Source organism: Apodemus sylvaticus, chromosome 8, assembly GCF_947179515.1.
Source record: "Apodemus sylvaticus chromosome 8, mApoSyl1.1, whole genome shotgun sequence".
NCBI classification, from domain to species: domain Eukaryota; kingdom Metazoa; phylum Chordata; class Mammalia; order Rodentia; family Muridae; genus Apodemus; species Apodemus sylvaticus.
Window position 1 is genome coordinate 10,474,708 of NC_067479.1, and position 26,385 is coordinate 10,501,092.

Below are 26,385 nucleotides of genomic sequence, written 5' to 3' on the forward strand. Positions count from 1 at the left end.
GCATGTGCGCTTTGTCTGGAAGGTAGCTGTATTCTACTTTGTGTAGGTGGATAGAAAAGCCAACTGTTTTCAGGATCAGAGAGGCAAACTCATTTTTTGTTGGAATGACAGCAGACAGGATGAAATATGAGCTTTATGTATTTACTCATGAATTGATTCCCTCATTTATCTATTAAGCCAATTGGTTTTTGCCATCTCTGTGCAAGGTATGATATAATATAGCAGGAGAAACTGAAAACTAAATCAAGATGGAAGGATGCTGTATTGCTATAGATTGAAAGTTTCTAGTGGTTAAGCATCTAACATAAACTCTGGTTTGTGGGAAACTCTAACCCACATGATACTAAGATGGAGAACTATAATCAGTAGAATCATGAGAGTTGTCTTTTTTCTTGGTTATTTCCTTTATTTACATTTTAAATGTTATCCCATTATTTTCCCCTCTGCAAATCCCCTATCCCATTCCCCCTCCCCCTACTTCTATGAGGGTGCTCCCCCACCCACCCACCCAATTTGCTTTAGAGCCCTAGCATTCCTTTATGGTAGGGCATTGAGCCTTCACAGGACCAAGGACCTCCCCTCCCATTGATACCAAGTAAGGCCATCCTCTGCTACATATGCAGCTGAGGCCATTGGTCCCTCCATGTGTACTCTTTGGTTGGTGATTTAGTCCTTGGGAGCCCTGGGAGCTCTGGTTGGTTGATATTGTTGTTCATCCTGTGGGGTTGCAAACACCTTCAGCTCCTTCAGTCATTTTCTTAACTTCTTCATTGGGGTCCCCATGCTCAGTCTGATGGTTGGCTGCAAGCATCTGCATCTGTGTTGGTCATTGGCTCCTGTCAGCAAGCAATTCTTGGCATCAACAATAGTATCTGGGTTTGATGTCTTCATATAGGTATCTCTCTCTCTTGATGACCTTTCCTTCAGTCTCTGCTCCATTCTTTGTCCCTGTATTTCCTTTAGACAGGAGCAATTCTGGGTAAAAGTTTTTGAGAAGGGTAGGTAGCCCCATCTCTCAACCAGGGGTTGTTCCTAACCTCTGGATATGGTCCTTACAGGTTGAGAGAAATAGAGTTTTCTAAAAGATATCTTTTTACACGGAGAATAGTATCCCATGAGGACATGAACCTAAATATTTCTGGTAAAAAAAAGAATCAACCCTGTCTCCCCCATTGTATATAACGGTTATAGTGTCTGCTTTAAAGAAAAAAGTTTAAACACTTAATGTAACTTTGTATAAAAATCTTTATCAAGCACCTCACCAATCGATGTTTATTGTACATTCATTTAAAGAAATACTTATAGAAAACAAAACATTTCCTGACAGGAATAAAATCTATACTTCATATGACACTTACAGACAACTTCATAAAAATTTTTTCAAAATGTTTTTAACCAAGGCAATTCAATTGAATTCTATGGCCTTAGGAAGATTAATTATAACACAGTGCTAAGTATACCTATACAGTGTTACTGAATATTATGACGTGAGCTCTGTGGATTCATAAAGCAACCACTACAAAGACATTAACATTTTATCAGAAGAGGCTACTAATAATGTACTTTCTCAGAAATTCAGGCCAAACTTATCCTAGAAGAAATTATATTATTTCCAAATGTTCAATGGAGTAGAATCATAGTTAAATAGATGAAGTTTAAGGATTTATTTTGAAATAATATAAAAGATGAGACTAATGGCTGGTGTAAAATATCCATCATTTTAGTTGTAAATATTTCAATTCAAATATGTCATTTACCTTTTCCATTTTCTCCCTCCAACCCCTCCCATCCCCCCACTGCCTCTCTTACTGTCTGCATCTTTTCCTTGAAACTTACTGTTGTATACATGTGTGTGAGTGTATGCCTGAAAAAACAAAGATCTATGGGCAACTAATAACTATTTCACATGGATGAGTCTCTTAATTGTTTATCTAACTCCCAATTGTCAGCCCTGAAACCTTATGTACACAAGCAACAGTAACGGATCCAGACGGCTATATTAGCCTATTCATGCACATGTAATAACATTTTTCTTTAAAATAATATAACGTCATTGAAAAGGTTAAAGAAAACAAAGAATGATTTCTGCCAAGTAGAACAGTTCCTAGAGATGGCTGTGAAGTATTGCAGTCACACTATAAAGCATTTCTGAGGTTACGATTTATCCCCTAAAACTTGATATGCTAAAAGGACAGCAGTGGCCAACTGAGTTCCAAGAGGATGTAAAAGGTGGCTTTCTGAAGAAGTGGGGAATGACTAATAATGTATAAAGGGTCAGGTAAAAGGAAAGATTAGTGAGATGATACAAATACAAGGGGACAAGTTATAAATACAAAGTGGCAAAAGAAGAAATAAATGTCAACACGCACAAACTATCTCCCTCAAGTGGCAATGTGTTTTCAAATATATTCATGGAACCAAACAGACCAGCTTTTCCCTTTATGAGTGATGGTGGAGCAGGGCCGCTGCTTTAGGACCCCATATATTTGACAACTGCTTGGGAACTAGGTATAAAACACACTAGTGTCTGATAGAGGAGCTGGTTTTGCCTCACAGCTGATAGGAATATGAAAAATTCTAGCTTGGTTAGTGTTAAAGAAACAACACACACTTTTTCCCATTTCTATTAGCTCTTACAAGAATTTAGTTATTATCAAGGAAATATAAATATATTTATTAAATATATCTTAAAATGCTTATATTAATGTGGAGCATAATGCCCACAAAGCTTTATAATCCACTGGGACTTTTCATTTTCATTTTTGTGTCTGTATTATTTGCAGTGTGTTACACAATTTACCTTAAAATTAATGTAGTTAATAAAGAAGTATAAAAATATTAAACTTTTTAGAGACAATTTTTGTAAAAGCAGAAAAACATATGCGAAACATTCAAGAACGTTACTATACACTAAGTCACTGGATAACAGGGCTTTCTTTTCTAATACATTTCAGTGTGGGATGGCTGTCGGTATACGCGGTCAGTTATTGAGAATGAACTGTTTGTGCATTGCTCCCATGCCAGGAAGCTCAGTGATGCTAATGTTCAACCTCAAGTGCACTGTCCTTATGCGTGGACCAGCTCACAGAGGGTCAGTATACAATCAACAGATGCATTTCATCAAGAACTATTGCTAAATGCAAATTACATTTTGTACAGTTTTGGTTGATATTCATCAAATCTGTAAAAGACGATATCCTGTGTGCTCTGAGGAAAGGCCCTTGTCCTATGTGAGCACAGCTCTCAAGCCTGTGTTTCTCTTCTTTGACCCTTACATCTGGGTTCTCCTTCTCCTTACCTCATTAACTACTGTCATGAATCTTGTTCTGCGCACAGGATAAAGTAGGAAGGGATGGTTTATACTTTGATGGTATAAAATATGTTTTATTCGGGGCTGGAGACACGGCTCAGTGGGTAAGAGCACTGACTGCTCTTTGAAGGTCCTGAGTTCAAATCCCTGCAACCACATGGTGGCTCGCAACCATCTGTAGTGAGATCTGTCCCCCTCTTCTGGTGTGTCTGAAGACAGCTACAATGTACTCACATATAGTAAATAAACGAATCTTGTTTTTTTGTCTTTCTGAGAATGGTTTAATCTTCTTAATTTGATTTATCTTCAGTTGCATCCATTTTCCTGACAGTGTCAAAATTTTCTTCTTCTTTAAAAAGTTAACTATACATAATAAAGTATATTATATTACATATATATCACATTTTCATTATGCATTTTTCTGTTGTGGCTTTTTTGTTGTTTGTTTGTTTTGTTGTTACAGGACCTTACATAAACCAGGCTGGCACTAAATTAGGGTGGCTGAACCCCGAGCTACATCTCAATTCAACCTCAAATTCTCTAAATGATGTGTCTAGAAAATGTAGTATCAGCTCAAGGTCCAGGAGGGATCTCTAACGTTGTTTGGGAAAACTGAAGAAGTGTGGCAAACATTCCTTGTGTTTTTCCTTTCAAAAGACAATTATCACACACGACATCCTGAGATATGTTAAGGTTACAGGATGTGAAGGCTGGGAAGTGTTGGCTTTTCCTTTTTTTAACCAATCAGTGAAGTAGCACTTTAAGGAAAACAACATCTCACTTCAGAGTCATAGCCACTAATAAAATGCTGGTGTGGGCATCAGGGCAGATACCTGGAGAGGCAAAGTGTAGGTTAGCCTGCAGCCAGCCACATCAGCAGTTTACCCCACACGTGAACTCCAAAGCAGGCTTGCTGGAGGCCCTCCTGCTGACAGACAAGGTCATACAGGGCAGCACCACCCTACCCAGGCTTGGGCATTCCTTAGAAGCTGAGGGAGATTCCTGACATTCTTCTCTTGCTTCTTGAGTGTCTTTCTAAGAAAATACCAGAAGGCAGCTCCCCTTTCTTCATTATTCAGTGACTGTGCTAGAACAGGGTCTGCCCTTCAGTGAAGACAGTCTAGGAGACAAAGACAGAATCAAATAAGCCACACATCTAACAGACACATTGCCTTATATCCTGGATTGTCCCGCTTTGAATCATCTTTACATCTTAAGAGTTTAGATAGGGCTCGTGGCTCTGCCTTGTTGGTGCTCATTTTCAGGCCCCAGGTATTCCAAAGGACTCTGTGCTGAAAACAGGATGATCACATATGATATGCAGCTATGTGAGAAAGAAGGAGGGGAGTGGAGGGGAGGGAAGGGAGCCAGGGGAGAGGGGGCGATGGAGGGAGGTAAGAACCATTTTCTGAAGGAATTTAACTTACTTGCATTTCTCCCATTTTTAGTGTGTGTATGTATGTGTGTTAGTGTGTGTGCATGCATGCGTGTGTTAGTGTGTGTGCATGTGTGTGTGTGTGTGTGTTTAGGTGTACACGTCAGAGGATCCCTGTGGGAGTCAGTAGGGAGGATAGGGCACAGGCACCCTCCTTGCGCATATGTTCTATTCCCTTCCTTTTTTTGTTATCTACAACTCAACTATTTCATGACTTAGTCTTATTAGATGTGGACATACGGTGTAGATAATGACCCAAGTGTCACTTTCAGAATTTATACTTGGCAATTAACATCCACACCTCCCTTCAAGCTAGAACATTTTCTACTCCCCATTTCTCTTTCGTTTTCTCTTTCTCTCTCTCTCTCTCTCTCTCTCTCTCTCTCTCTCTCTCTCTCACACACACACACACACACACACACACATATACACTTCCTCTTACTTTTTCAGAGCTCTAGGCCTTTTGAACTATATCTTCAGCCCTAAAGTCTTTTCTTAATGAATTATTATATCATATGCATGCATGTATGTATATATATATATACATATATATATATATATGTAGATGTAGATATAAAATGCTTCATATTCTCTGTTGGTTCACCTCAGAAGTTATATCTTTTCTTTGAGTGACTTTTACATCATCATTTGAGTTTCACGCCCTGTATTTTGGCCGCATTGACCTCCTTTCCTTTAAATTCTCCTTGATCCCCTTGCCTTTCTCTCTTTACCTGATGCTGTGGCCTCCTTCTCGCTCTTTGTCAACCCTCTGAGTCTGATGTGTGCTTCCCAAACACTCTCCGATGTGGGACGTTCCTTGGAATGTGGTCAACCAACTACTCATGCCTTTAATAAATTGACTCTCCTTCTGTAATCTCAAATGAGCATTATGTCTAGGTCACCCCCATCTAGTTTGCTCATTGAAAAACTCCAAAAGTGATTTTAAAGAAAACCTAGCACAGGATTAACATCGGGAAAAATAGTTAAGCATTCCAAGCTACTAGCTACTGTCCTCAGTGATGATGAAGTCCTTCCATCTGACTCAGGTGAGGAACCAAGGTCTGCCACCATTAATATGCATAAGCTAAGGAACATTGTATTCAGTTGTAGCTCACCCACAGAACACCCGCCATACACCTGCAGTCCTGCCCAGCAGTCTGAAACTTCATCACGAACTCAGTCAGTTAATTTGTGCCGAGAGAACTAATGTACAGAGTTTGAAAGTACAATGTCAGGCAAGCGGATCAATGGAATAGGATTGAAGACCCAGAAATGAACCAACACACCTATGGTCACTTGATCTTCGACAAAGGAGCTGAAAGCATCCAGTGGAAAAAAAGATAGACTTTTCAACAAATGGTGCTGGTTCAATTGGAGGTCAGCATGCAGAAGAATGCGAATCGATCCATTCTTATCTCCTTGTACCAAGCTCAACTCCAAATGGATCAAGGACCTCCACATAAAACCTGACACATTGAAACTAATAGAAAGGAAACTGGGGAAGACCCTTGAGGACATGGGAAAAGTTCCTGAATAGAACACCAATAGCTTACGCTCTAAGATCAAGAACTGACAAATGGAACCTCATAAAACTACAAAGTTTCTGTAAGGCAAAGGACACTGTCAAAAGAACAAAATGTCAACCAACAGATTGGGAAAGAATCTTCACCAACCCTAAATGTGACAGAGGACTAATATCTAATATATACAAAGAACTCAAGAAGGTAGAACCTAGAGAACCAAATAAGTCCATTAAAAACTGGGGTATGGAGCTAAACAAAGAATTTTCACATGGAGAACTTCGGAAGGCTGAGAAACACCTTAAGAAATGTTCAATATCACTAACCATTAGGGAAATGCAAATCAAAACAACCCTGAAATTTCACCTCACACCAGTCAGACTGGCTAAGGTCAAAAACTCAGGAGACAGCAGGTGTTGGCGAGGATGTGGAGAAAGAGGAACACTCCTCCATTGCTGGTGGGATTGCAAGATGGTGCAACCACTTTGGAAATCAGTCTGGCGGTTCCTCAGAAAACTGGGCATGACACTTCCTGAGGACCCTGCTATACCACTCCTGGGCATATACCCAGAGGATTCTTCAGCATGCAATAAGGACACATGCTCCACTATGTTCATAGCAGCCGTATTTGTAGTAGCCAGAAGCTGGAAAGAACCCAGGTGTCCTTCAACGGAGGAATGGATACAAAAATGTGGTATATTTACACAATGGGGTACTATTCAGCCATTAGAAACAATGAATTCATGAAATTCTTAGACAAATGGATGGAGCTGGAGAACATCATACTAAGTGAGGTAACACAGTCTCAAAAGATGGTATGCACTCACTGATAAGTGGAAATTAGCCTAGAAACTTTGAATACCCAAGACATAATCCACATATTAAATAATGTCCAAAAAGAATGGAGGAGTGGCCCCTGGTTCTGGAAAGACTCAATGTAACAGCATAGGGGAATTCCAGAACAGGGAAGTGGGAAGGGGTAGATGGAGGAACAGGGGGAGGGAAGAGGGCTTATTGGATTTGCAGGGAGTGGGGACCCAGAAAAGGGGAAATCATTTGAAATGTAAATAAAAAATTTATCAATAAAGAAAAAAAATAACTCAAAAAAAAAGCACACAGTTTCAAAATTTCTTTTTGGAAGCCTCTACATTTGGAGCATAGTCTGTTACCTAATTATTAGACAGATCTGAGATGAAACTAGTGAAAACTGGAAGTCAAGTGTGTTATTATTTTCTTTTCCATTTGCAAGTTATGAGGTTGAGCAATACAGTTTAGCTAAAGTTCAAAACAATCTTTAGCACTCTTTTAAATATTTCTCTTTTTTGTTTGCTTTAAATGTTCTTTTAAATCCATTATTCTGGGTTTCTTGATGAAAAACTTCATATATTTCCTTAACACTTAAGGCAGTAAGTTTCATGCTTTTAATTGCAAAATCACTATAAAAATTATATTACTGTTCATTTTGAATAATTTGAGAAACCGAAAGAGAAACTATTAGCCAGTTGAGGTCCTGTGCATTCTACACCATGGCCAGTCTGCAGCCTCACTCTGGTTACAGGGACCCTGCAAGCCAGGGGCTCTGCTTTAGACACTGCAGGCCTGCATTATTCATTCCTGGTTTAGCACTGTGTATAGGTGGCAATATGAAATCTAATGAAGGAAGCATCAAGCCTGGAGTAGTAATTTCAGAGGAAATCATGCATAGTTGTTTGAATAGGGATGAGTAAGAGTTGACATTTTATGTTATTGACTGAGTTAGGGCTGCTTTACGACCCGGTAGCTCACACTGTCTCCATGCTCACACTTCTTTGTTCACACCTTTCTGCCACTATGATCCCTTCTGTTTGAGAACACACTAGAGCACATTACAACCGGGGCTCTCTTTGTGCCAGATACTCCTGCAAGTTGCCATAAAAATCAGATTTCTTTTAATAAAACAACCATCTTTTAAAAGAGTCCTAAGAAACTTTGGAACATTTAAGAATTTTATTATTGTTGATTTCCTACAAAATCAATATCCTAACTTACAATTTATGATGATGCTGAGATTTTCTTTTTAAATTGCAGATGGATTAACACTATAACTGAGACAGATCATAAATTTTATATGTTTTACAGCTGCAAGTACAGATAGCCAAATTCATCCTGTTATTAAACCTGAACATAGACTGGTCAACAATGTGGAAGTAATCCTATTACAAACATCAAGTTTGCCAGTAATAATTTCACTTCCTAATGAAAAACAAAACAAAACTGTATTTACCTGGGTATGGAGGTATATATTTGCAATCCCCTGACTCAGGAGGAGGAGGCGGGAAGGTCTCTGTAAGTGAGAGGCATGCTTGTCTACATGGTAAGTTGTAGACCAGTAAGAGCTGGTAACAACACCCTATTTAAATAAAGAAGAAGAAAGAAAAAGAAAACTGAAAAGAAAAGAATCGAAAAAGCTAAGAAGCTATATGATACCATACTGTACAGCTAAATAATAGAGGGCTATCTATACATGTTATAATATGACTATGTATGGCATATATACATAAATATTTGTATACACACAGAGAGACATACACACACAATATGATTTTGTAGCTGATAGATATACATGTACGCTTTAGGATTTTAAACATAGATTTTAAAAATACTAAACATAAGCTCTATATTTTTAGTACATTGTCTGGTTGTTAAATGTTTAATGTGCTCATAGAATACAAACTATTGTCTTTATGAAACAATGTAATTTATTGTACATTTGTCTACCTACTACAGATGCTAATATTACTGTATGTTTCTCTTTCCTAAAAAATGAATACTTTTACATGATACAAATGTGTTACTTTATCAGGCAAAAGAGGATATTTTTATTTCAGAGGTTTGAACAGAAAAACCATTGGCATAATATAATTATCTGAAGAGAAATGTTTAATCCCCAACTGAAACTGAACATTGTTTTCCTTAGAACTGCATGAGTCATCACCCTGAGTCATCATCCTTTGTTGGAAATCTATAGCAGAAGTAACTGTTGTTTACTATATTTTGCCTCAATTGAGTACTCTTGTTGAGTGCTATAAAGAAATTTTAAAAATGAACAATCATATACTGGAGAGAATATGACTAGAAATCACCTACTGAAATAAGTAAAGAACACCTTTTCTCAAATATCTGAAACCAAAGTTATTCTAGATCTTCCAGACTCAGTGTAGGGGGCTAGAGTGATGGTTCAGCAATTAAGAGCACTGGCTGCTCTTCCAGAGGTCCTAGTTCAATCTCCAGCAACCACATGATGGCTCATAATCATCTGTAATGGGATCCCGCATCCTCTTCTGGTATATCTGAAGAGAGCGACAGTGTACTCACAGACATAAAACAAAACAATCTTTAAAAATATTAAAAAGGCTCAGATCACATGGAAACACACTATGTTATTATACTGCCCCAAGGTAAGGACACTAAAGCTCTTCATTTAGCTGATGAGTCTCTAAGAGACCAATTGAAGCAATTTAGCTAAAATATTGTAGAAGAATTAAATAGATGCAACTCACTGAGTTATATTGTAGTTTAGTCAACAGGGTTGTACAATGAGCCTGGCGCCAATTCATCTGAGATTTAATTGTGGAAGATTATAGACACATGGTTGAAGATTCAAGAGTCAATCACAAAACATTCTAAATTCTTTAGCTTCACATTTAGACGGATATTTCTTATTGTGGCCTCTTTCAACCAGTATCTGTAAAACTGTATATATCCCCATATTGTTCTCAATAGTAGTAACGTAATTCACAACATTACACAATGAATTTTTCTCCAAGTCTTACTAGCCTTTTGAGGTTAGAGATAAACACTTTCCTTTTATGTCTCAATAACTTTAAAATGCCAGTTTTCAAACTGTGCAAAGTTGGAGCATCATGTGCTTGTGAAACTGCGTTGGTATTATACTCGTCATCCTCCTCAGAATGCCAATTATTCTGGCTGCAGAATCCTCACAGGAACCGCAGGGAAGTTGCCTATTTCCCATGTGTGAGGTTTCTTCCCATTTATAGCCGCCTCCTTCATCAGCTCACCAGCCTGAACATTACATAGAATGTAGAAGTGTAAGACAGAAGCAATGGTCATGTTTCACACTGATATGGCGAGTCCTTACTTTATCCAGGATGCTCTCTTTTTTCAAATATGTATATTAATTTCTAAGTCTTGGATACATATGTCACTCTGTACTCATTATTGGATTTTAATAGTCTAGGACAGATCTGATAACAGCTAAAACAAAATATATTTTTGCCTCTAGTTACTGTCTGTGTCCTGAGCTGGTACGGTGCTACAGTTGTCCATACCCAAATCCTTCCTGGAGAGAGCTGAACTTCCAGGAGTGCAGTCACACCAGTGAGCACAGGTAGCACCACCACTTATGCTCAAATTCCTGGCCCAAGAGGGACCAGCCAGAGTCATCAATAAACAGTAACCAAGGAACAGCTGGGGACAGGAATCTTCAGGTTTCCATCTATACCCTGGAGCTGACCCTTTGCCACAACCCTCTGTACCCAAATTCATTCTAGAAAGAACAGGTTTCCCAGGAGTACTGACTCGGACTTGCAGGAGGGAAAAGCCATTGCCTAAGACAGCAAGACTAGCTAACACCAGAGATATCCAGATAGTGAGAGGCAAAAACAAGAACATATGCAACAGAAACCAAGGTTGCTTGGCATCATCAGAACCCAGTTGTCCCAGCACAGCAAGCCCTGGATAGCTGAACATACTAGAAAAGCAAGACTCTGATTAAAAGGTACATCTCATGACAATGATAGAAGACTTTAAGAAGGACATAACTCCCTTAAAGAAATACAGGAAAACGGGTAAAAGCCTGTAAAGAGGAAACACAAAAATCCCTTAAAGAATTACAGGAAAACATAACCACAGAGGTGATGGAATTGAACAAAGGCATCCAGAATCTAAAAGGGGAAATATAATCAATAAAGAAATCACAAGGGGAGACAACTCTGGAAATAGAAAACCTAGGAAAGATCAAGACTCATAAACACAGTATCACCAACAGAATACAAGAGATAGAAGAGAGAATCTCAGGTGCAGAAGATATCATAGAAAACATTCACACAACTGTTAAAGAAAATGAAAAATGCAATAAGCTCCTAACCCAAAACATTCAGGAAATCCAGGCTACAATTAGAAGACCAAAGCTAAGAATAATAGGTATATAAGAGAATGAAAATTCCCAACGTAAAGGGCCAGTAATTATCTTCACCAAAATTATAGAAGAAAATTTCCCTAACTTAAAGAAAGAGATGCACATAAACATAAAAGAAGCCTACAGAACATCACATAGTTTGGACCAGAAAATAAATTTCCCCCTTCACATAATAGTCAAAACACCAAATGCACAAAACAAAAAAAGAATGTTAAAATCCATAAGGGGAAAAGGTCAAGTAATGTATAAATGCAAATGTATCAAAAGTATACCAAGCTTCTTACCAGAGACTATGAAAGATAGAAGATCTTGGGCAGATGTGATACAGACCCTAAGAGAACACAAATGCCAGCCTGCGCTACTATACCCAGCAAAACTCTGAATTACCATAGATAGAGAAACCAAAATAGTCCATGACAAAAACAAATTTACACAATATCTTTTCACAAATCCAGGCCTGCAAAGGATAATAGATGGAAAACTGCAACGCAGGAAGGGAAGCTACAACCTAGAAAAAGCAAGAAAATAATCTTTTAGCAAACCAAAAAGAAGATAGCCACATAAACATAATTTCACCTCTAACAACAGAAATAACAAGAAGCAATACTCACTTTTTCTTAATATTTCTTAATAACAATGAGTTCAATAACCCAATAAAAATGACATAGACTAAAATACTGGATACATAAACAAGACTCAGCATTTTGCTGCATACAGGAAATGCACCTCAGCGTCAAAGAGAGACACTACCTCAGAGTAAAGAAATAGAATATAATTTTCCACAAAAATAGTCCCAAGAAACAAGCTGGAGTAGCTATTGTAATATTTAATAAAATGGACGTTCAACCATGAGTTATCAAAAAGATAATGAAGGACACATCATACTCATCAAAGGAGAAATCTACCAAAAAGAACTCTTAATTCTGAACATCTATGCCCCAAATGCAAGGATACCCACATTCATGAAATATATTTTACTAAAGCTCAAAGCACACATTACACCTCACACAATAATAGTGGGAGACTTCAACACCTCACTCTCATCAATGGACAAATCATGGAAACACAAAGTAAACAGAGTCACAGTGAAACTAACAGAAGTTAGGACCAAATGGATTTAATATATAAAACATTTTATCCTAAAACTAAAGAATATACCTTCTTCTCAGCACTTTATGGTACCTTCTCCAAAACTGACCACATAATTATTCACAAAACAGGCCTCAACAGATACAAGAAGATTGAAATAATCCCATACATTTTATCAGATCCCTACACACTAAGGCTGGTGTTCAATAGCAGCAAAAACAACAGAAAGCCCGCATACACATGGAAGCTGAACAATGCTCTTCTCAATGAAAGCTTGGTCAAAGAAGAATTAAAGAGAGAAGTTAAAGACTATTTAGAATTTAATAAAAATGTGAAAATGAAGGAACAACACACTGAAACGTATGGGACACAATGAAAGCAGTGCTAAGAGTCATAGCTCTAAGTATGTCAAAATACACACACACACACACACACACAAACCCAAAAACCTGGAGGGAGCATACACTACTAACTTAACAGCACACCTGAAAGCTGTAGAAGAAAAAGAAGCAAATACACCAAAGAGGAGCAGACTGCAGGAAATAATCAAACTCGGGGCTGAAATCAAGCAAATAGAAACAAAACAAACTATACAAAGAATCAACCAAACCAGGATCTGAAACCTTCCTCCCTCCTTCTCTTCCCTCCTCCCTCCCTCCCTCCTTTCCTTCTTTCCTTCCTTCCCTTTCTCTCTCCCTCTGTTCCCTCCCTCCTTCCTTTCTTCCCTCCATTCTCTCCTTCTTCCTTCCTTCCTTCCTTCCTTCCTTCCTTCCTTCCTTCCTTCCTTCCTTCCTTCCTTCCTTCCATCCTTCCTCCTTTCCTCTTTAATTCTTTAATTCTTTCTTTCTTTCTTTCTTTCTTTCTTTCTTTCTTTCTTTCTTTCTTTCTTTCTTTCTTTCTTTCTTTCATTTTTCATTATTTTTATGTTTTTGTTTTTTTTATCAAATATTGTCTAACGGGAGTAAAACTGAAAAAGGAAACTCCAGTTGAGAAAATGTCTCCATCAGATTGTCTAGTAGGCAGAAGATCATTTGAGTATTTTCTTTACTGATGATTTACTATTGCATGTGCCATCCCTGAACAGCTGGAATAAGAAATCAGTCTTCACAAGATAGTAATTCTATTCCTTCATGATTTCTTCTTCACTGCCTGCCTTCAAGTTCATGTTTGATTTCCTGTCCTAACTACGAATCATAATGTACTACAAGATATAAGATAAAATAAACTCCTTCCTCCCCAAAGAAAAAAAACAAATAAAATCAAAATGTATTTTATAATGGATAAATTGAATAATTTGAAATGTATTAAGGAACAACATAGTAAGAATTATTGAGAGATTCACTGTGGAGCTTGTCAAAGATGCTTAAATCAGAATATGATTCTGCAATGGGACAGGAGAGAAAACACAAACTTTCCATTGTAGTGAATGAAGACTAGCACTATTCCTGTTTATACCTAACATTCTAGGCTGATCAAGGGCTGGAAGGAAATGCAGGATTTCTTCACAGCAGTTGAAAGCCCACATAGTGTTTTCGGAGTAATTCTTGCTAAAATGGACAGGTTGTAATATGCTACTTCAGATTAATATAACTGTCTAAGAGTCATTCTAACATGTAACTGGTTGGTTGCTTGTATGGGTTTAAAACACAACAGAGACAAAAAATGGAACAGCCACAAAGCCTGTGAAAAGGAGTCTGTCACTCTAGTGCTTAAAGTGGCTGCAGAGAATTTCATTTAATTTAGAGGGCTGGTACATATAAATCTCTTTGGTAGACCTCAGAGATGCTCTCCAATAATAGGCTCTATTTATCAAAAGAGCTAACAAACCAGTTTGACTAAATCTGGTGTCCATGTCCTCAGAGCCTTTTCCAAAACAGCATCTTAGTCAAGAATCTTTTCTTCATATCTTACTTTGATATACATAACTTATTAATGTTTTTCCTTAATTCTTTCCTTTAAACCCTTCATAGCCTCATTAGATGAAGCTATGTGTTTTGCTTTGTGTTTTACTTGCTACTATATCTCAGCACAAAACTGAGAACCTCATACTCAGGAGGCACATGTGATGGAGGCACATGGCAGCCATCATCTAAGGAAGGGACCCAGATAAAGGAGTGCTCTGTGCTGAACTGTGCCACAGTGATCAACTAGCACCTGCCATTTGGCTTTCATGTCAACCCTAGCTCTTTGAATAAGACAAATAGGGCAAAATCAAATTTAATATCATTTCTAGTATTTTTTAAATTACGTTTATATTTTTACAGTCCAAACATTGTCCCCCCTCCCGGTTGCCCCTGTCTCCAAGAGGATGCTCCTTGTCCCCAGCCAGGCCTCCCCACTCCTTGGGGCCTCAAGTCTCTTGAGAGCTAGGCAATTTCTCCCTTTGAGGCCAAACCAGGCAGTCTTCTGTTGTGTATATGTCAGGGGGTTCAGACCAGATACTCTAGGCTTCCTGATTGGTTAGTTGGTGTCTGAGAGATCTCAGGGTTCTAGGTTAGTTGAGGCTGCTGGTCTTCCTATGGGATTACCCTTCTCTTCAACTTCTTCTAGTCTTTCCCCTAATTCCATAATTCAACCACAGGGGTCCCTGACTTCAGTTCAATGGTTGGGTGTAAATATCTACATCTGTCTCAGTCAACTGCTTGTTGGGCATCTCAGAAGACAGCCATGCTAGATTCTTATCTGTAAGCACACCATACTATCAGTAATAGTATCAGGCCTTGGAGCCTCCACTTGAGGTGGATCCCAATTTGGGCCTGTCACTGAACCATTACTATTACAAAAATGTTGCTAAATGTACTTATATAGTTATTTTTATTAATCATTCCATTTGTTTACATCTCAAATGATATCCCAGTTCCTGGTTACACCCCCCCACCAAACTCCCATCCCATATCTGCCCTCCCCTCTCCCCTTTGACAATATGAAGATGCTCCCCAACCCAACCACCCACTCTCTGACCCCACCACTCCAACATGTCCCTAGGCTGGGGCATTAAACTTCCCCTGGACTGAGGGTCTCCCTACCCATTGCTGTCAGGTAAGGCCATCCTCTGCTTCATATGTATCTGGAGCCATAGATCCCTCTAGGTACATTCCTTTGTTGGTGGTCTAGTCTCTGGGAAAACTAGGTGGTCAGGACATCCTATGTTGTTCTTCCAATGGGGGTGCAATAACCCTCTGCTCCTCCACTCCTTCCGCCAGCTCTCCCATCAGGTTCCCTGAGCTCAGTCTGATGGTTGGCTCCAAGCATCAACATCTGCATTGGTCAGGTACTGGCTGATACTCCCAAGGAACCACCACACCAGATTCCTGTCAGCAAGTGCATCTTGACCATGGCAACAATGATGGGTTTGGTGTCTGCAGACATGATGGATCCCCAGGCGGGGCAGTCCCCGGATGGCCCTTCCTTCAGTCTCTGGTCCATTTTTTGTCCCTATTCTTCCTTTGGACAAGACCATTTCTGGGTTAAAATATTTGAGATGCACGGATGGCTCCATTTCTCCACTGTGGGTTGTACCTATCTACTAGAGTTGGTCTCTACAGTTTCTATCTCCCTCTTACCTGTGCATTTCGGCTACAGTCCCTGTTGGGTCCTGGGAGCCTTATGCTTCTCTGGTGTCTGGGACCCTCCAGTGGCTATCCCACCTGATACTTATTTCTGTTCTATTTCCTGATCCTCTGTACCTCTCTTACATCCCCTCCAGTTCCTGGTGCTGCCCTCCTTATTTCCTCCCACTCCTCTCTCTCTTCCAGTCTTAAGATGGTGGAATTGAGAGGAGCCTTGTGGCTCACTGGTCAGTCAGTCTGGCTAAATTGATGAGCTACAGGCTAGGGAGAGACCCTTTCTCAAAGTGAGACACACATATCCACCTACATGTACACATGCACCCATATGCAAATACCAACACATACACATGCAAAAAGAAAGTGACAGTTCTAACCTCACCATTTATTAACATATTGACATAGTTAGTGTGTAAAGATCAGGAGTGATCATGCCCAAGAAGAGGAAACGCCAGCTTTAAAATGTCCCATAGCATATCATCAAAGTCTTAATAGCCTACTTCTAAGGTCATAACAAATCAGTATTTTCAAATTAGCTTGAGAGTCCGTGAAAGACCATTGTAATGAGCCCTAAGACGAACATTGCACTGTACCTTATGAAAAACCACCTCTGTGTTTAGGACAGGGTTAATGGACCTGAATTTCAATTGGTTATCGATGTTTAAATATTCACCTTCTCAGAACTCTAGAAAACATGTATCTAAAAAAAGATCTAGTCAGAAAGAAAAAGAAAACATATGAGATAGAATTCTCTCCATATCTAATTAGTACATTTACATAATTGAGTCATCCAAGCCTAGATTTACATTTCTCCTTGAGGCTCATTCCAGAAAGGAGGAAAATGCCTCAGGGGAAATAGATATAAATAGGCCTCTCCCCTGGATCTGCCTTTATTTTGCTGAAGAGAAACTGTTTGTTTCTATAATTGCTTTACTGGACCCAGAGAATGTTCTTTGTCTTCATGAGTAGTGTGAGTCCAGTTCAAATTAAGGGATATTTTTTAAGCATTAATTACATTGGAGCTTTATACTCATTGCTTCAAATTGAAAAGAAACAAAACAAAACACAACAAAACAAAGACCAACCAGTATTCATTTTTCTTAATATTTCACAAGATTTGGAATAAGCTGTTTTCAAACAATGCCACTGCAGCGTTTCTCTTAGCACAAAACCGAAAGGTGTGAGATGAACTCATCTCTTCAGTGGTATGGAGGAAGGCAAGTAGAACCTAGATAAGAATTATGTCTCTTGTGTTGGTTCTGTTTCTGATCAAACATATGACTATACTCATGCCATTTAATTGCTTTGGGCTTTAGTTCCTCGTGTGTTTACTTATAAGAATGACCAGATGATCCTTCTCAGTGTAATATTTGCAATTCTGTCATTTTGTGTCATTTGTAGAATCAACTCTATTTGAACAAAGATAGTTTCAGAAAAGTTATTCTTCGAGGTATAGAAAAAGAAAGGTTTGCCATGGCCATACCTAGTATGGTCATGAAGAATACAAGAGAAAACATTTCCCTAGATATGTTTAGCTGAGAGTAACTAAGAATTAGGAGGTTTAGAATAGCTCCCTCTGGACCCCTTCTCTCCACCCGAGAAAGTCCTATGATATTGTCATCCAATAGAAAAGCAGACCTAACTAATCAGCTTTCCATTTAATGATGTTCCTCTCCATAGTCACTGTAATAATACAAGCCAGGAAGTGGAGCAGTATACACAGTTGTGGATCATGAAGCTGACTTTCCATAGATTAGACCCATTAAGCAATTAGTGAGCAATATACAACTTGCTTAAAATCCTCTATTCTTGTTAGTATAGTAAAACCGACCTTTGAGGTATTCACAAAGATCTTACATTACTCCATGGAATAACCTTTCAAAGCTATCTAAGAAGTAACTTTGGAAGATAGATTCTTTGTATATTAATGGAGTCTTCTTTGCACAGACTTGGCCATCCCTGTTCATCTTCCTGCCATAGAAACTGGGAAGGTAGAGGTCAGGAGAGCTGTTGTGTATTGACTGGTTGTGCTGGTATTTTATCATTAGTAATAAAATGTTATGTAATCAATATCTGTACAACTTTGAGAGGCTAATGGGTTAAGTAGAAAATAGCTAAAATGTTTCAACCATTCACTATCTTTGACAATGTAAAATGAATCAAATGATATCCATCTAGTCATGAATTTAACAAAGACATAGTTATAGAGATCATATCATAAATTTTTTAAAACAACAACAAACCAACCAACCAGCCTCTCTGGACATTATGTATCTGTTATAAAATTTTAAAAATGCTTATAAAATAAAGTAAATCAGTTAATTGTTTCTCCAGTGTTTCTTTCACTTGCAAGTCTTCTGTTCATTCATCAGTTGTACACATATCCTTCTACTCAAAAAGATTTTAGGAGCTCAAAAATAATCTCATTGACACAAAGTGCATTTCAATTATTTCCATATGAAAGACTCTGACTTAAAACTTAAGACCTCCATTTGAAAATGTTCCATTATTTAGCAGTTTTCTGGACTTAAGGAGCGTGCTTAACCTCTGCAATGAGCACTTATCTCAGGTCAAACAGCAAATGGAAATGTACATTTGTGCAGCTGAATCCAATTTATTTTACAAGAAACATTCAGAAGAGTGCCAACAAACATAACATAAAAAAGTTAATTTTGATTCTTTGCTACCATTTTGGTGCACAAATTTTCATTATGTAATATCAAAATGGAACATTTATGCTGAAATGGCCTTAACTCTCTTAGCTGAGGATGCCAAAAAAACAAGATGTTATCTGTTGATGAACAGATGTTTTCTGCTTATTAATGATTGAACCTCTGATGGGAGGTGGTGGGATTTGATAAAAACAGTACACAGATATCTATATAAAACTTTATTCAAATGAAAACAAGAAGAAAATAAAACAGACAATTACAACTGTTGAACTGATCAAATATGGGCATTATAAACTTGTGGGGATTTTTGTACCATTATGGAGTTAGGTAGCATATTGTGTTGTCTCTTTGTGACTTCTTAATAAGAAGTTAGGGTAACAAACAAAACATATTATCCAATCCACATAGGAGATGAAGAATATTTTTTTTTTTTGGAAAGCAACACCGGAGCTTTTATATATTTTTATAGCAAAAGCACTTTATGCCATCAATACAAAAGGGCAATGGAAGTCTTGAATTAATCCAGCTATGTCGAAAATTGCTGTAGTTTTCAAGTTTCTCTGTCATTAAACAACATGAGGCTGTGAATTGGACAAATCATCTGCATGTTCCTTAAACCAGTAAGTAGCCTTACCAAATTAAGTATTTGGGCATAGCTACTAGTATCATTAGAATAGATTTTCCAAGAACCAAAACTAAAAGCATAAAAACAAAGTGTGTCCATCACAACACAAACAGAGTGCAATGAACATGGGGACTTATTGGTGTGAATGCTGACTCCAAATGGTACAGTTATTATCACAGAAAATCAAATGGGAACTGTGTGTGGCCATAAAATAAGATAGCTTATCTGTTAGGAGAGGAGATCTTGCTTTTGTTAGAATTTAGACAATTAGGTTGTTGTTGCTTCTGCTCTTGTATCTTCAGATCATAGGAATAGTTTATGGGATAAAGAGATGGTCTGTCAGAATATACCATTGAACTATCTAGAGACCATAATAACTATGATTAAAAGGTAGAAAGACGCCAAATATTAGTTTTGGATGAAGTCATGACAGAATCCTTCTGAAGAGATCTGCTAAATCTTATCAGAAAACTGAATAAAAAGAGGTCGGATGCTTCATTCAGTGAAATGTGTTTACTTTGGTTTGAAGCTATGTAGAAATGGCTTATTGATGTAGAGATGAAGAATATTAAAGCTCAAAAAAAAAGTGGTGACAGGACAACTGGACACCATAGAGAAACAAGTTAATGCTAAGAGAAATGGAAATATCATCAGCTTCAAAAGAAGATCCAGGGGCTCCCATAGATGCATCCTAAGGGACAACAGGAAGACCTGATGACAATAGATTAATGGTTCTTGAAGCAGACAAACCTATAGTTACTGCAAGGCTTAAACCCTTTGTGAGGAGTTATAATATTAGTAAAATCTGATGTGTCAAGCTACACTGGTAGGTATTGTATGACAATATATCTAAGGAGACAAGACCAAATAACTAGCCACCACAGATAGCCACCACAGATAGCCACCAAAGATAGACCTAAGTGCAGGTACCACCAAGGTCCAACTTGGTAAACCAATGAGTTTTACTGGGATTATTAACAAGAATATAAGTGAGAGGCTACTTGACATACACACAACTCTATTTTTTTCCCAATAATTCCATTTATCTTTGCCTCTCAAAGGAATCTTAGCAGGTTGCGGAATTTTCTAGGAAGCTCGACGGGATTCTGTATGTTTTAGGTAGCTTGGCTAGTCTGAAGGTGTTGTACTCAGTAGCTGCCTGCAGCTACTACAAACTGGGTTGCTGGAACAGAAGCTGAGGGATAGATGGGAAGGGGTGAAAAGAAAGAAGGGCCAGGACAATACTTTACTGATCAAGGCCCCAACTTTTATTTTTCTGTTTAGATATGTACCCCATTTTTAATTGGATTTTTTGATTTGTTTTTTTTTTCGTATTTTTTTTCTTTTTTTTTTTATTCGATGTATTCTTTATTTACATTTCAAATCGTTTCCCATTTTCTGGGTACCCACTCCCCGCAAGTTCCATAAGCCTTCTTCCCTCCCCCTGTTCCTCCATCAACTCCTTTCCACTTCCCTGTTCTGGTATTCCCCTATACTGTTGCATTGAGTCTTTCCAGAACCAGGGGCCACTCCTCTGTTCTTTTTGGACATCATTTAATATGTGGATAATTTCTTGGGTATTCCAAGTTTCTAGGTTATTATCCACTTATCAGTGAGTGCATACCATGACTGATCTTTTGAGACTGGGTTACCTCACTTAGTATGATGTTGTCCAGCTCCATCCATTTGCCTACGAATTTTATGAATTCATTGTTTCTAATGGTCGAATAGTACTCCAAACGATCATACACCATGATCAAGTAGGCTTCATCCCAGGGATGCAGGGATGGTTCAATATAAGGAAATCCATAAATGCTATCCACTACATAAACAAACTCAAAGAAAAAAAACCACATGATCATTTCATTAGATGCTGAAAAGACATTTGACAAAATTCAGCATCCTTTCATGCTAAAAGTCTTGGAAAGGACAGGAATTCAAGGCCCATATCTAAACACAGTAAAAGCAATATACAGCAAACCAGTAGCCAACATCAAACTAAATGGAGAGAAACTTGAAGCAATCCCACTAAAATCAGGGACTAGACAAGGCTGCCCCCTCTCTCCATATCTTTTTAATATAGTTCTTGAAGTCCTAACTAGAGCAATTAGACAACATAAGGAGATCAAAGGGATACAAATTGGAAAGGAAGAAGTCAAACTATCACTATTTGCAGATGATATGATAGTATACTTAAGTGACCCAAAAACCTCCACCAGAGAACTCCTACAGCTGATAAACAACTTTGGCAAAGTGGCTGGTTACAAAATCAACTCAAGTAAATCAGTAGCCTTTATATACTCAAAGGATAAGCAGACTGAGAAAGAAATTAGGGAAATGGCACCCCTCACAATAGCCACAAATAGCATAAAGTATCTTGGGGTGACTCTAACCAAACAAGTGAAAGACCTATATGACGAGAACTTCAGATCTCTGAAGAAGGAAATCGAAGAAGATCTCAGAAAATGGAAAAATCTTCCATGCTCATGGATTGGCAGGATTAATATAATTAAAATGGCCATCTTGCCAAAGGCAATCTACAGATTCAATGCAATCCCCATCAAAATCCCATGGCCCCAACTTTAATGGTGGTCAGACCTTTTAACAGTTTGGGCAAGCCCTTCACCCCAGACTCCAGGCTGAGTTCCAGCGGAAGTCCTCTAGCTTCTCCTGGCGGTTCTTGGCTTCACTGCTCAGACAGCTGGGTGGGTTACTTGCTTAATTCAGGAATTCATAGACCTGGAGGAACAATGAGCTTAACCTTCACTCTGAGCTTCTCCACCCTAGGATAAAAATTCCTGCTGTAACCTACTTCCCTATTATGTCCTAACCTCAGATTCTTGCCCGAAGCCAGGGATTGCCCTTGGCCAGTGTCAAGTTCCTACCATGTGATATGACTCCCCAATATAGTTCTGTACATGAAGGTGTCTCTCAGTGCTCCTTACTACTCATATATACTTGGGGATGGAGGGACCTAGTGAATTTGGTCAGCTTCAGTGACGTCCAAGCCTATGAGATTAGTAGTTTCCTTCCACCCCTTTAGGACAAATAAACTGGCTAGTTTATTTCAGATTAAATTTCTACCCAATAGGGCATTAGAGGAGAAAGACACTAAACTCTCACCTAAGTCTTAGAAGGCTGTATAATCAGCAATCATTTTCAAGGAGATCCACTCTTTGAGATGGAGAGATTCTAGAGTCTTCAGAATGATTCTAGTATCTTACCAGACAACAAAGGAAACTTATCAGGAATTAATAAGAAAATTTAAAGGAACTATAAAAGTATAGGAACATTGAACAGTAAACCTTTAAATATTGAATACTATGTATACATGATGAAAGTCCATTCAGCTATTTAAAAAGGCAAAGTAATGAAATTTGTAGGTAAGTTAATGAAATTGGAAAAACTATATTGAATGAGGCCTCAAAAGACAAATAGAGCATTTTCTCTTATGTAAATGGGTCCTAGTTTGGAAACTTTTTGTGTGTTTAAGTCTGGAAACTTCTACAAGAAAAAAAAGGCCATTGGGAGGGGGATAACATATGGAGTGTATTAGTAAAGGATAAGAAAAAGGAAAGTAAGGCAATCCTGGGGGTAAATACCCTGAATGGTGGGGGTGGGATGGGGAGATTAAAGATGGAGTTAACAATAATGAAAGGGTTTACAAAAACCACACACATTTATCCAGTTAAAATATTTGTTTTCAAAGTAATAAGAAGGAAACTATTACTCATGACTGGATAGTGCTGTTCAAAAATTTTTGGTTCATTAAGCAATAATTTCAGTGCCAGTTATGGAAGACTTATGTGGGTTGTTGGTCAAAGAAGTCTGGAAGCTCCCAAAGCAATATAGGCTGTTTTCCTTTGTTTTGATTTCCCACTAGAAGCAGATATTGATGACCAAGAGGTGGATGTAAGACCCCGTAGTAACAAGACATAAATTGTATGGCATTATATTGAAGGAGACAAAAATCAAACATCTAATCACCACAAATAGAGAACCAAAGATAGACCAAAGTGCAGGTACCAACAAAGTCCAACTTGGTAAACCAATGAGTTTTATTGCGATTATTAACAATAATACAAGTGAAAGGCTACTTTACAGAGCATAAATGACACACAGACAGATCTATTATCAAAGCCTACTCTTATGTAGGTGATAGCTTAAAAAAATCTGTTAACCTAAAGTGTATTGTGTACCATGCAACCTTCAGGCAGTTCAAAATTGGTGGTCTCAATGTTTGACCAATTGTAGGAGCCACCCCATAGTAACAAAATATAAATAAATTGAGGCAAAACTTGTTTCTGGCCTAAAGAATCAGCAGAGTCTGATGGGGGAATAAAAGCTACACTGATTTTATTCTACTTTACCTCCAAGAACTTCAATACCAACCAACCAGGCAGAATGTGCATATTTATTTAACATTAGTACAGTAATCATGAAAATAAGATAAATTGTTATTTTCTTCTTCAATGGAGGTCCACTCCACCTGAGGGAACCAATGTATGTTTTTGTAAACCCTGTCCAAAACATAGATGTGTAACTCATTTGTCCCTAGGGAGAATTTTACTTAGTATTGTTCAATTTTACATAATGACAAATATTGGCAAATATCTATGCTCATAAGCTGTACCACTGCTGCTCTCAGTCTTTGCAGTGAATTGTGACAAATACAGAAGACCTCCACTTTTAAGGTGCTGAAAGTAAGTTGGTTGAGGCTCAGCCCTTAGCCCTTTGCAGCAATCTCCTTAATGTTTCATGAACATTATGAAAGACAGACCAGAAAGAATGTAAAAACTAAAAGATAGGGATAAGTGTTTCAAAATGTAATCTTCTGGTCATGATACAACTACTGCAACCCTGAATTCACAGTTGCTGCAGTTACTTGTGCCAGGCCTGAGCGTGACTGGCCCTATCAAAGTTGGTTTAAGGTGGGGGAGGGATCAAAAGACTCTATCTTACCATGTGGGCTAATATCCACTTATCAGTGGGCCTACACCATGTGAGTTCTTTTGTGATTGGGTTACCTCATTCGAGATGATATTTTCTAGTCTGATCCATTTGCCTGAAAATTTCATGAAGTCATTGTTTTAAATAGATGAGTATTACTCTGTTGTGTAAATTTTCAGTATCCATTCTTCTGCTGAAGAACATCTGGGTTCCTTCCAGCTTCTGGCTATTATGAATAAGGATGTTTTGAACATAGTGGAGGATGTATTCTTGTTATATGTTAGAGTATATTTTGAGTATATACCCAGGAGTGCTATAACTGGGTCCTTGGATGATACTGTGTCCAATTTTCTGAGGAACTACCAGACTGATTTCCAGAGTGGTAATAACAGTTTGCAATCTAAGCAACAGTGGAGGAGTCTTCCTCTTTTTCCACATCTTGGCCAGCATCTGTTTTCACCTAAATTTTTGATCTTAGCCATTCTGGTTGGTGTGAGGTGGAATCTAAGGGTTGTTTTGATTTGCTTTTCCCTGATGAATGAGGATGTTGAACATTTCTTTTGGTGCTTCTCAGCCATTTGGTATTCCTCTGCTGAGAATTCTTTGTTTACCTCTGTACCCCCATTTTTAATAGGGTTGTTTGGTTCTCTGGAGACTAATTTCTTGAGTTCTATTTATATATTGGATAATAGCCCTCTATCAGATGTAGGGTTAGTAAAGGTCTTTCCCAATCTGTTCGTTGCCATTTTGTCCTATTGACAGTGTCTCTTGCCTTACAGAAGCTTTGCAATTTTTTTTTTTATCCCATTTGTCAATTCTTGATCTTAGAGCATAAACTATTGGTGTTCTATTCAGGAAAGTTTTCCCTGTGCCCATGTGTTCCGGGCTTCCCCCAACTTCTCTTCTATTATGTCCGAGTTTCTTAATTTGAATACTCCTTCTGTGTCCTCTTGTTTGTCTGCCTAAACGTTTATTTATCTTCTTGATTTTCTCAAAGAACCAGCTCCTGATTTTGTTGATTCTTTGTATAGTCTTTGGGCTTCTCCATGGTTGATTTCAGCCCTGAGTGTGATTATGTCCTGCGTTCTACTCCTCTTGGGTGTATTTGATTCTTTTTGTTCTAGAGCTTTCACATGTGTTATAAAACTGCTAGTGTATGTTCTCTCTCCAGTTTCTTTTTGGAGGTACTCAGAGCTGTGAGTTTTCCTCTTATCACTACGTTCATTGTGCCCTATAAGGTTGGATATGTTGAGCCTTCATTTTCATTGAATTCTAAAAAGTCTTTAATTGCTTGCTTTATTTCTTCATTGACCAAGTTATCTTTGAGTAGAGAGTTGTTCAGCTTCCATGTACATGTGGGCTTTCTCTTATTTTTGTTTTTATTGAAGACCAGCCTTAGTCCGTGGTGATCTGATAGGATGCATGAGATTATTTCAATCTTCTTGTATCTGTTGAGGCCTTTCTTGTGACCAATTATATGGTCAGTTTTGGAGAAGGTACCATAAAGTACTGAGAAGAAGATATACTCTTTTGTTTTAGAATGTTATATAGATATCTGTTAAATCCATTTCATTCATAATTTCTGTTAGTTTTACTGTATCTCTGTTTAGTTTCTGTTTCTATAATCTGCCCATTGATGAGAGTGGGGTGCTCAAGTTTTCCACTATTATTGTGTGAGGTATAAAGTGTGCTTTGAACTTTAATAAAGTTTCTTTTATGAATGTTGGTACCCATGCATATGGAGCCTAGATGTTCAGAATTGAGAGTTCATCTTGCTAGATTTTTCTTTTGATGAGTATGAAGTGTCCTTTCTTACCTTTTTTTGATGAGTTTTGTTTGAAAGTTGATTTTATTCAATTTTAGAATAGCTACTCCTGCTTGTTTGTTGGGACCATTCGCTTGGAATTATTTTCCGGCCCTTTATTCTGTGCTAGTGTTTGTCTTTGTCACTGAGGTGTGTTCCTCATATGCAGTAAGTAGCTGGGTCCTGTTTATATATATAGTATTTTAGTCTATGTGTT